General features: G+C 62.4%; 1 protein-coding gene across 2 annotated transcripts in view; it reads left to right on the plus strand.

Annotated features, from left to right (window-relative positions):
* The window catches only part of LSP1 (lymphocyte specific protein 1), a 58656-nt gene extending 50615 nt beyond the window's left edge, over positions 1-8041 (plus strand). The window contains exon 11 of one of the 2 annotated variants that reach the window (XM_027868669.1): positions 7483-8039. The gene's annotated coding sequence lies outside the window, so the exon portion shown is untranslated. Of the gene's footprint in view, positions 1-7482 lie in introns of both variants that reach the window. The other variant, XM_027868670.1, reaches the window with a different exon arrangement.
* Positions 8042-12057: the final 4016 nt, after the last annotated feature.

The following is a 12057-nucleotide window of genomic DNA, read 5'->3' on the forward strand; positions in this document are numbered from 1 at the left end:
GCGAGCAACCCTGGCACGGGGAGGCCGTGGTGTGGAGAGAGGGAGGCCGTGGCATGAGGAGGCCGTGGCACAGGGAGCGAGCAGCCCTGGCATGGGGAGGCCAGGGCACAGGGAGAGGCCAGTCGGCAGGGGCTACTCACTGACCCCTCACTCAGAAGCCGGTAGGGCTCTGGCAGGGTCCAGTTCCCAGTGATTGACCATCCAGATGTCAGCATTCCTGGCTCCCTTGGCGGGCAGCAGAAGATGGCCCAGTGGTCAGGGACCCCCCAGGTGGGCAGGACCAGTGGAAGGTCAGCGGACCCTGCTGACTGTATAGGCCTCCATAGGGAGGTGGGAAGAGCCCAGTGACTCTCAGAATTGCCTCAGAGAGGGGTGAAGCGCCCTGCAGCGCCCCAGGGGAAGGAGGCACTGTTTGAATTGGACCCTCAAGGATGGGCCGGCAGGAGCTCGGCCATCCAGGAGCAGGGAGCTTGGCCACGTCAGGCACAGAAGCATGGAGGGAAAAGGGCTCTTGGGGCAGGCGGACCCTCCCTGGGGCAGGAGAGAAGGTAGAGAGGGCCACGAATGCCAAGCCAAGGAGGAGGAACGTGGCTCAGTGAGTGTGTGGGCAGAGGGTGTGAGGGGCGGTGGAGAGAGGCAGACCGTTGGCGATCTTGGCAGTGGGGGTGCCAGGACAGGGTGGGGTAGGGGCAGGGCTAGAGGAGGGAAGAGGGCAGCGTGGCACCAAGTTTCTCGAATGTGCGGGTGGGATGCATCGCACTCCCCTGCAATGGCATCGCCCCCCCCACTTGGGAGGCGCCTCCCCCCAGTGGTGTCTTGCCCTCCTTTCGAATTTTGACCCGGATTCTAGGGGCTCCCCTCATTATCCAGTTCAGATCTCTGGCCCCAGACCTCAAGCAGTGGTGGGAAGCTTTACCCCCCATCAAATGTGTCCAGAATCCCAGCACCAGCTGGTGGGGATGACCTGGGGGCATGGCGTTCTGGGAGGGGGTGCTGTAAGTGCCCCCCTGATTCATGTGTGTACACACACATGCACGTGCACACAACGCACACACGTGCACACGCACACATGCATGCACACATGCACACAGCATACGCACACACACCACACACACGCACAGTCCAGTGTGAGAAGAAGCTAACTGCTTAGCCATAAACATTTATTCCCGGTTCTCGCCCTGGCCTCCCCTCACCCCAGGCAGGGCCTGTTTGCTTGCCCACACCCCCTCTCCCACCCCCAGCCCCACCCCAGCCCTGGCTCATCCTCCCTAAGCCTCCATCCTCATGGGGCAGGGGCTTTCCCAGTCTCCCAGCCTCCCCGGCCGAGCCCCCAAATCCTCTCTTGCCCCATTTGGGCTCCTGGTCTGATGCCGGAGCCGGGCGTCTGGGCTTTCCCCTGCTGTGTGACCCTCTCTGTGTCCCTGTCTCTTCCTGCCATCCCTAGCCTCAGCTTAGTTCTGGGATCCCTCCTGGGCCTCCCATCACGTGCCTGAGGACCCCGCCCCGCCCCCCCACCCCTGCCCAAGAGGCAGTTGGGGGCAGCGGGTGGGTGCTGGACCGGGAGTCAGGGAGAGCTGAATTCAAATCCAGCCCCAGACATTCACTCTCTCCTTAACCCGGGACAGATGACTTAACTGTGTTCTGCCCGTGTCCTTGGCTCCACAGTGTAGTTGTGAGGATTAAACATATTGGCAAAGCACTTGGCGTGGTGCCCATCACAGAATGCGCAGGATATGAATCCTGGTTCCCCCCTTCCCAGGGTGGGGAGCAGGAAGGCCTGGGGCTTGCCTGAGTCCCCTCTGCCCACGTTCTAGGCTCCTGGGGTGTGGGAGCATGGCCTAGCTCCTGTCCTCATCTTTCATATGGACCCTTGGCTCATTTCCAAGGGTGGGCAGCTCTTTGGGGTCCTTCCCCCCACCTCATGGGTCATGGGTCCCATGGCTTCTCCTGGACTCCTGGGGGCCCTCAGGGCCACTCTGCTGGGTCCACTTGGGTCCTTGGAGGGCAGGCCTTCTCTTCGCTCCCCTGGCATCCCTGGCACCTCAGAAGGGCTTGGCTTGCCCTGTGGGTTCACTGGGGAGATGGCGGGGGGGGACCTGAGCCCTGGCTTCTGGGGAATAGCCTGGCTGCCTCATTTCCTGGCCCCTACCAGAGGGCCCCTCCTCCTCCATCTCCCTTCTGTCACCTTGAGGGCCCTGGGGGAGGGGAGCTTTGCAGAGACTTGGAAATAGGGCCAGCCAAGCCTGGGTGTCCAGTGTCCACTCTGGCCTGGCTCCCAGCCCTTCCAGCACTCCCTCCCCCCGTCCCCAGCCATCTTCTCTCCTCTTCTACTGGCAGGCCCTTCCTGGAGTGGCTGAGGGGCTGAGGGGGTGGATGGGGGGCCATGGGGCCGCTGAAGGGCCCCTTCCTCCTGCTGGCCTGGCCAGTTTCTGGTTCTGTGACTGCCGTGCTGGGAGCCCCTGAATTGCTGGGACCTGCGTCACTGGCACAGCCCGGGGCCTCCCCGGAGTCATCGGCTTGTCCGTTCCACCCAACCCCCTCTATCCTCCTGAACTGGAAGGACTCAGGTGTCCTGGAGCCCACAGTGGACCCCTGCAGTCGCTCAGCACTCCTCCATTGCTTGCTGGGAGTCAGAGCGACCTTAGCGCGCCCCCTGTACAAGGCCCTGTCCCTCTCTGAGCCTCAGTTTCCCTGTCTGTAGATTAGGGTTCACCTTTGTTATTCCGCCTCCTGCCAGGACTGTGGGGAGGCATAAGCTGCTGCCCCCATCTCTGCCCAGCAAAGCACCTAGACACCACCCTCCTCTCCGCCAGGTTTCCCTGGGGGTCCAGCCCCATGCTCAGCAGAAGCTGATGGCACTGTCAGCAGGGAAGGGGGCTCCGGGAGGCTCAGGCTGGCCCTCTGCCTGCAGAGTGAGGGACCTGTGGCCTCTTGGGACCCATCAGGAGTTGGGATTCAGCCTCATGCCTCCTGAGTCCATGGCCTGCCCTAGACCCACCCACATTAGCACCGGAAAGGACACTGCGGTCTTCCGCTCAGCCCCCTGCCTCGGTACTGCTCTGGCCCTCAGGGGCTCCTGGGGACCGCTCTTTCAGGGTCTGCAGATGCCCCCCGCAGCCCCACCAACACCCTCCTTCCCAGCCTGGCCAGTCTCCTCTCTGCTCCCTGCCTTCCACCTACCTCTGTGCCTCTTCTCATTCCCTTCTCACCTTCTCTCACCTCCAGTTTTTCCTGATGCCTCCAGCCCACACTAGCTCATCTTTCCTCTGACCTTCCACCCTTCACCAGGTGCCCTCCAGCCCTGCTTCAGACCCAGCCCTGGCTTGTCCTGTTTTACTGGCAGGCCTGTCCTCTGGGCTCTGTCCACAGCCTTGCCCTGAAGCGATGCTCTCCTGACTGTGCCCGGTCACTCACCACTCCTGTCTGGGCCCCTCTTGACCTCCGATTAACCAACTCCTTCCTTGTCCAGCAGGAAGTCCCAGGGCTCCCCTTTCTCAAGACTCAGGCTCTCTGAGGCAGGTGCCGCCGCCTGGGCTGCCCTCGGCAGTTTCCGTGAGGGGGTCGCCCCAGCGGCTGGCACCGGGCCTCCCTCCCCTGGCCTCACCTCCAGGCTGCCAGCCCCCTGGCTCATCCTCACTTTGCCTCTAGTTTCCTTCCCCCAAAGACTGTAGCACAGGCTGAGAATCCAGGCTGAGGAGCAGCCTGAGGTCCCTGGGGGCGCGGGTGACACTGAGGAGGCTGAGGACCTCCCAGCTGGCCAAGCCTGGGGAGCTGCTTGAGCTGCCCCCAGCGCTAGGGGGAGCATCGGACAGCCATCTCCCTCAGTGTCTCGAATGCTCTGGGAACCTGGCCTGGCAGCGTCAGGCCTCAGCTGCTCTGGTAGACTCCATCCTCACTGCGGCAGGGGGACGTGGGGGGAGGCTGGACCGGCAGGGAGCCGGGGATGGGCCTGGGCCCCTAGGGGCTGGCAGAGATGGTCTCCTGGGGGTCGGGAGGCCCAGGGTTTCTGGGGGGAGGCTGGACCTTGACGTGACTTCTAGGGTAGTGGCCAGGAGAGAGGGCCCAGGCTTGACTCCTGGATGGGGGATGGCCGAGGGCTCGGGAGTGCCCCCTGGGTCCCCGCTGCTTCCAGCCTTCGGCCCCTTGACTGGGAAGGGAGCCCTGAGACTGTCCAGTCCAGTTCCCTCATGTTATCTTGTACGGGGTGGAGTGAGGATGCCCACAGAGCAGGAGGAGCTCACCGTAGGTTCCTGAGCTAGTGGATAGAGGGAGGGGTTTCTGGGAGCCTCGCAAGGTGCCGTCCCTCGGAGATGCGTCGTGTCTGACTGGCCCTGATTCCTGGCCCCACGGAGGGAGGTTTCTGTGCATACGAGCGGAGGCGCGTGGGGGTGGACCCAGGCCTGGCCGAGGGGAGGCCCCCACCCCACCCCACCCAGCCCAGGTGGGCCCAGGGGCTGGGGGCGTAACCGAGGAGGCCGGACTCATTTGAGCTGCCAGCAGGCTGCGGTCCGATTAAAGTTCTTAGGTGCCAGGCTGGGCCTCATGCTCACCCCCGGGACAGTGTTGACCTTGGCAGGGGGCTGGGTGGCCATCTCCCGGAGTTTCCTGGCGTCAAAGCGGGGGCGGTACAAGAAGGGTAAGAAGCTGCCACGCCCCAGGGGCCCTCCTGGTGGCACCCTGGCTCCTTCCTCGGTGTTCTCCCGCCGATTGCCACCCTTGGCCACAGACATGCGATAGAGGACTGCATCCCACATCCTGGTGGCGCGAGACACTGGGGGCCGCGGGGCTGCGGGGCTAGCAGCAGGCCCCCGGGGCCTCTGGTCGGCCTGTTCTGGCTGCACCTCGGCACCCTCGGGCTCCGGGAAGGGTGGCGCATCAGGGGCCACGATCAGTTGCTTCTTCAGTCTCATCCAGCCGCTGAAGCGGGTTCTCGGAATGGGGGTTGGGGCTGCTTTGGGCACTCCTCCGCCTGGGGCAGGGCTCAGCGCCAATGAGACCAGAACGTCCCTTGGGGGCTCTGGGGAGGAGACCCTGGGGGGGCTGAAGGGTCCTGGAAGTTGCTGGTTGGGGTCAGAAGCAGCAGCAATCTTGGGGAATGCAGTGGTGGGCTTGGGGGGCACAGGGGGTGGCTCGGCTTTTGCTGAGGGGGTTCGGGGGAGGGGACTGTGCTGGGATGGCCCTGGAGACCTGTAAGTCGGGGCGATGGGGACCACAGTCTTAGTGGCGACCTGCTTGGGAGCTGCAGCCTCCACGCCGGGGGAGAGCCTGGTGGCTGAAGGTGGTTCTGGGCAGGGGCTTGCTGCCTGGGCATTGGGGGTCAGAGGTTGAATGTGAGCCACTGGGATCTGGGGTGTGAGTGAGGGCTGATGAGCGGTCTCCCCCTGCTCCGGGTCCCCAGGCCATTCTCGGGGTTCTGTCCCGGTCGGGTCCTGCTTCCCGTTCGCCCCGTTGCCCGGGGCGAGGTTGGCTGCAGGGGCCCAAGATCGAGGCGACAGCACCTGCTGCACGTGAATGTGTGCCCGGCTGATGTGGGTCACTTCCCTTGGGGCCGAGAGGGGAACAGAGCCGCCCGGGGGCTCAGGGGCGTCTGGGCCTGGGGCTCCCAAGTGGGAAGCGGTGATCCTCAAGTGCTCCGCCAGGCTCCTCTGCTCGGTCACATTGAAGATGGAGAAGGACTTCTTCTGCACGGGGGAGGGCACGTGCCGGATAACGGGCTTGTAGGGTGAGCGGGCCGCTGGCACCAGGATCCGAGGGGGGCTGGGGAGAGCCGGGGGGCTTGGCGGGATCGGCAGGGCCAGTGGGGGTGGGGCCGCGGCCCCGGGGGTCTCCGGACAAGGCTGGGGCACAGCCTCCTGGTCACGGCTGGCCTCGCTCACCGGGGACAGAGAGGCCCGGAAGGAGCCGGCCTGGAGAGAGGTCACGCTGGCCTTCTTCTTAGCTGCCTTCCGGAGGAGTTTCTGAAGCCGTAGGTTGTCCTTGGCCGGCTTGGGCAGGAGGGGTGGGGGCAGAGCCGGAGGACAGGGGCTTCCTGGTTCGTGGGGCATCGGGCCGGTGATGAGCATTTCTGTCCCCTGCGAGGAAGTAGTTCGGTGAGGTCCCTGGGAAGTGCCAGGCCTCTGAGCCCACAGCCCCGAGGGACGGGAGAGGGTGGATGGTGGGGGCTGCTGGGGATGCCAGGGGACCTGATGGTGTTTGCGTGTACTAATAGCCGCAGCGAGCTGACTGTGAAGGAAGGGAAGTCGGGATGGTGACGTCCGACCACTGAGCCGTGAAGGGATTGGGCACTGAGAGGAGGCCGAGGGTTAGGAGCCCGGGGGGAGGTGGTAGCATGGGAGGGTACGGTCACAGAGGAGTACAGGATTCTGGACAGTTACGGGTGAGGGCTGAGCGTGGAGGAGGTGGGTGGCCAGCCAGTGATGGAGGGGACATCAGTGTGTACGTCGAAGTCCCCCAGGACAAGGGCCTGGATGGGTAGAGAGAAAGGCTGGGTCTGGTGATGGCCAATGGCCCCCAGGACCTGGGGAGGGGGCCACGAGGAGCAAGGTGTCCTGGCCCGGGGCTTGGAGTGTCTACTGAGGCAGAAGAGGGAAGGCCGGGGTGCTGGCGACCCCAGTGGATGCTTGGGAAACCTCAGCCCCACCAGCTTCTGGGGCTCCCCTTGGGAAGGTCAGCCTCCCATGGTTCCTCTACCTAATCTAAGTTCTCCCTCCCCTTCTGGGCATTTCTAGCTGACTCAAGGGGAGCAGCTCAGGTCGACCATTTCTGTAGCTCTGCCAGCACCAGGCGCTGAGGGATCAAGGCCCTCTCCTGGCCTCTGGTGGTTTTCCTGGGCGGGGAGGGGCAGTTACAGCCGGACCTGGGCCAGAGGAAGCCTCGGCCCAGGTGGGTGCTCCCAGCCCAAGGCACCTGGCCCTCGGCTGGAGACGAGGACACGTGAGCCAGCCTCCGAGGACCCCAGCCCATGGTTCCTGCTGCAGAAGGGCCATCAGGCCATGCTCAGGCTGAGGGCCAGGGTGCCATCACTTGACACGTCCAGGCAGTTTGCTTTGGGTGGGGTCTGACCCGATTAAGCCCCCAGGTGCCCAGAGAATCAGTGCTGGGCCTCTTTGGTGCCCTACCCTCTGACTAAGGCCTAGCAGCAATCTCGTCCAGGACACATTGCCAAATTTCAGGCAGGTGACCTCGGACTTGTTCTGGGCCTCAATTTTCCCATTGGCGCAATGGGGTTAATAATAACCCTGCACCTCCTCCACGTGGGGCTGTGAGGATTCAGAGTGAGGGGAGAAGCCTCGGGACGAGGTCATACCTGGGACAGACCGTCCGTTCTCCCCTTAATTCTGGAGAGAGGCACCGAATGTGGGCTATTTAGGGGGACCAAGTAGGGTGTCCACCGCCCTCTGCCCAGAACATCCTGGGCTTGTCAGGCCTCCAAGGTCTAAGAGAGTCATGGGGACCCCTGCCCTCTCCTCTTCTGTCTTTCAGCTGGACCTCAGACCCCAGATGCCTTCGTCCTGGACAGACGCTGCTTCTACTCTGAAGGGGAGCCCCCCAGTCCCCTTGCCTGTGGCTCTTCTGCTATAGAATGTCCCGGGGGCCCCTCCCCCAGCTCTTCCCCGAGGAACTCTTCCCCATCCTATTTTTTAAATCCATTTTTTACTTGACTGCGCTGTCTCTGCCCCTGCCACTCTCTCTGCTCTTCCCTCTGGCACCTCTGATTCTGTCTTGTGGCTAGGAAGCGAGCTGGGTGGCAGAGGGCCAGGTCTAAAGTCCTGGACTGCCTTCCTGCCTCTTAGGGGGGGGTCCTCCTCCCCACTGAAAGGCCAAGGTAGCCACGGTTTGCGCTCCATGCGCTCAGAAAGCTGCCCGTGGGCTCGGCAGCCTCTCTGGCTGACCCAGACGAGGCCCTAGGTTTGGGTGTATTGTGGGCTCCTATCCCCCGTCCAAGCCCTTCCCTGCTTCCTGCTTGCCCCTCTCTGTCCTGCGTCCTGGATCTCTGGGTATTTTTTAAGTGCTTAATAAAGGACCAGAGGTGGTTATAACCGGGCTGGCCCCGGGTGAGTTCTTGATCCCACTACGGCCCCCAATCTCTGCAGGAGCCTGGCTTCTGCTGTTCTAGCTGGTCATCTGGGACAAGGTGAATGAGTTCCTGATGCCACTGTCAACCAACTTTAAATTCTGGGCAGGGTTGGTTACTATATAGTGACTATGAAAATGTTAACAAATCAGTCTCAGCCCAAGGAGACTGAGAAGCCAGTGTGCTCCCCCAAACACCGTGGCATGTGCCTCCAGACACTGTGGCTGTACCTCCACACATCGTGGCACACTCCCCCAAACACTGAGGCATGTTCCCCTACACACTGTGGCACATGTCCCCAAACATCGTGGCATGTGCCCCCAGACATGGTGGCCAGCACCTCTACACTACAAGCCTACGGGGATGGACAAACGGGTCTGTAGCCCCCAGTTAGTTGGCACAACCATCCACATCAGTCACTAGCCGGCATAGCTGGAAGGGACGTGGACCCCTAAGGCGTGGGCCCACTGCCTCTTAGCACAGCCTCCCAAGCACTAGCCCTGGTGAGAAGCCCTGGCCCTTTGGTGGCTTTGTCTGGGGTCAGCATCTAACGGGCCTCTCTGCGGGAGGACGGCTGAGCAGACGCTAGAAGAGAGGCAGACTGGTCTCTCCTTCTCCCGTGGCCTCAACATCCTCCTCTTCCATGAGGAGACCTCCCAGGTGACTGCCAGCCCTAGAGCTCAGCCCCATAGCAGTCCTTCCTGGGAATGGGAAAAGGGGTTACCTGGGGTCAGCCTGGCCGTCTTGGATGTGGGGAGGTGGACAGAGTGCTGGACTTCAGTCCAACCTCAGACACTGACTAGCCGGTCATACCACTGGTCAGACTTTTCAGCCTCAGTTTCCCTGTCAAGTGAGGATAGTCGTGGCACCTACTTCGCAGGGTCGAGGAGCAAATGGGATTTGGAAAGCAGCTTTGTAACCCCAGAGGAATAGATAAGTATTGTTAGTGCAGAGGAGGGGGAGGGGCCGGGATCCACCCAGAGAAGTCCACTGAAGACCGCAAGCGCGAGGCTAGGCCACACACCTTGGCGATGGAAGGGCCGCTGCCCCTCCCCCTCCCCAGGGCATCCCAGGTCCGGGCTAGGCTGGCAGTGCCCTCGGGCAGAGAGAGCCAGAGGATCCTGGCAGAGCCAGGCCTTGAGCTGAGTCAGCTCTCTGAGCTTAGGCCTCTTCCCCCCGGCCCCAGGTCGGCTCTACTGTAAGGGCCTCTGAGGCCCGGGGGGGCCTGGGTCGTGCTACAGGGGCACTGGCATAGGGAGGGGATGGAAGGACAGGGGACCCACCCCTCTACAAGCAAGAGGTTAGCCTCTGGATGGAGCAAGTACCCACTAGGCCCCAACCAGGCAGCCTTAACCTGGACAAGGGGTTCCTCCTGGAAGCCACGCTCCCACCCCCCACTCCTGCCTGCCCTCTCGGCCTCTGGCTCATTGGGAAGCCTGGCGGAGCACTCTGGCCAAGACTGAGCTCTCCCCTGACCCCATGATCCCAGGGACCAGGTTAATTGTCTCCAGTGGAGTGTGAACTCCTTGGCCTCCCCACCCGCTCCACAAGGCAGGACCCCTTCCTCCTCTAGGCACCAGCGGGCATCAGCAGAGAAGGGAGCAACCCTCTGAGCTTCCCGGCCAGTCCCCTCGGGACCAGTTAGCAAAAGCGCACAGCCTTGGTTACCTGGCTGGGTGGCTGAGATCGTCCAGTCCCTCCCGGCTCTGTCCTTCCCTGCTCACTCTCCCCGAGTGCCCACATCTGAGGTAGCTGATGCCCAAAATAAAACTTCCCTCCATCCCTTCTGACCTCAGCGCTAGCTGGCTCCTGCTCAGTGCCTTCCCAGGTCCCTGGGCTAGGTTTCAGGGGTCCACCTGCCACCGGGACCAGCCTGAGTGGAGAGCTAGCCTCCTCTGCTGGCCAGCAGGGGCCATTGCTGATACCCAGTTCCCCAGAGCCCACACAGGCCCCTCTCTGCCCTAAAGAACAGGCCAGAGGGCTAGGGCGGGGATGGGGGTTATCTAAGGCATCTCTCCTGTTGAGACCAGAGAATCTGCAGGCTACCAATTTCTTCCTAAATGGGGTCTCCAGATTAGGGAGCCCTTGCCCAGTGGGAAGGGGCTGGGCACCCTCACCTCACCTCATGGGCACAGGGAGGCCAGTGCTCAGCAAACCTCAACGCCCTGGAGGAGGGGACAGGTTCTCGTTATTAGATTCAGCAGATATCCGGACATAATCTTCCCTGCCTCCGCCAAGGGCCCGGGTCCTGCCTGAGAGCTGGTCGTGTTTATGAGAAGGGTCTGGAGGCAGGAGCCTACGGGAAGGCTGCACAGCTGCAAAGAAGTGGTCAGCCCTGGGAGCTGCGTGAGCATCCCCCGTCGACTTCCCGGGGAGGTTGAGAGCCTCCCGGCCAGAGGGCTTGGAACTTCAGCACGTTCTGTCCTGCTGAGGCCCTTCCTTTGGGGCCTTCCCTTGCCCCCCCAGCTTGGTTCCAGCCACGTCTTGGGCCAAGATATTGATAAGACTGTTAAGCAGCTCCTAAGCAGGAGAGTGGAGAGAGTGCTGGCCCTGGAGTCAGGAGGACCCGGGTTCAAATCTGACCTGAGACACTTCCTAGCTGTGTGACCCTGGACAAGTCACTTCACCCTGTTTGCCTCAGTTTCCTCACCTGTAAAATGAACCGGAGAAGGAAGTAGCAAAGCCCTTCAGTATCTCTGCCAAGAAAAGACCAAACAGGCTCATAGAGTCAGGCATGGCTGAATGACCCCACAACAAGCCTCAGCCCCTGGCACAGGGTGAGGCAAGGGCAGTCTGGTGCCAGGCTGAGCATCTCGGGCACAGCTCTGCAGCCCCCACACTTGCTGGCACACTGAGGGTCTCCCAACGCCCCCCCCTTACCGGCTGCCCACTCCTCCGCGTGAGCCGAGGTGCCCGCCAAGGTGCAGCTCCCCAATCAGCTCTCTTGGCGCTCGTCAGCTCCCGTGGGTCACGACTCACATCTAAAGAGCAGGCCCTTCTTCCTGGTCCATCAGATAACTCTGGTGCCTGGCACATGCCAGAGCCTGCCTGCGCCCACAAGAAATGTCCCTGGGCCCGATGTTCCCCCACTTCTCCTGCCCCCTGCCTCACAGACTCGTCTGCCCGGGCGTCCAGGAGGCGCCTCAGACGCAGCACATCCCCCTCCCAGCAGCCCTGCTTCCATCCAGGGCCCCCCTTCCTCCCGGTCACCCGGCTCCCAACTTTTGGGTCCTCCTTGACCCCCCTCCCACCCTCCCCTCCCCCCACGGCCTCCACCCTCGCCCAATACCTCTCCTGGCCTGCAGCGACAGTCTCCCCACGGCCTCCCTGCCTCTGGCTCCCTCCCTCTCAGACCCGTCCTCCTCACAGCGGCCCAATTAGTATTCTTGAGGGCCCAGTGTGAGTGTGAGATGCCTGCCCATGCAGCTTCAGGTGCCCTGTCACCTGGCATTTGAAGCTCCGGGCTGCCTTGCCAGACTGACTGTACATGGAGGCCTCAGTCCTCTCCACCTCAGCGCATTACCTGACACATGTGGCACTCTCGTCTTCCCTCCACACCCCTGCGTTTCAGGGCCTTTGGGGGCCTGGGCTCAGGAACCCTAGACTCCTCCCCCTCCTGGTTGTGAGCTCCCTTCCTCAGGCTACCTTGTGCTGGGGCCATGGAGACCCTCTCTGGGCCTCAGTTTCCACATCTGTAGAATGAGGGGGTCAGACTAGCCGGCCCCTGTCCAGAACACTGTCCCTCCTCACTCCTGCCCTTTGGAAATCCAGGCTTCCTCCAAGGCTCTACTCAAACAGAGATGCCCCACGTGGTAGCGCCTCATCCATGTGTGTGTACCTTGTGTGTGTGTGTGTGTATGCACACAGGGAGGAGAGAGAGACAGAGATAGACAGAGACAGAGAGACAGAGACAGAGAGACAGAGACAGAGAGACAGAGACAGAGAGGCAGAGACAGAGAGACAGAGACAGAGAGACAGAGAGA

This window comes from Vombatus ursinus, unplaced genomic scaffold (genome assembly GCF_900497805.2).
Source record: "Vombatus ursinus unplaced genomic scaffold, bare-nosed wombat genome assembly UNPS02014790.1, whole genome shotgun sequence".
Taxonomy (NCBI): domain Eukaryota; kingdom Metazoa; phylum Chordata; class Mammalia; order Diprotodontia; family Vombatidae; genus Vombatus; species Vombatus ursinus.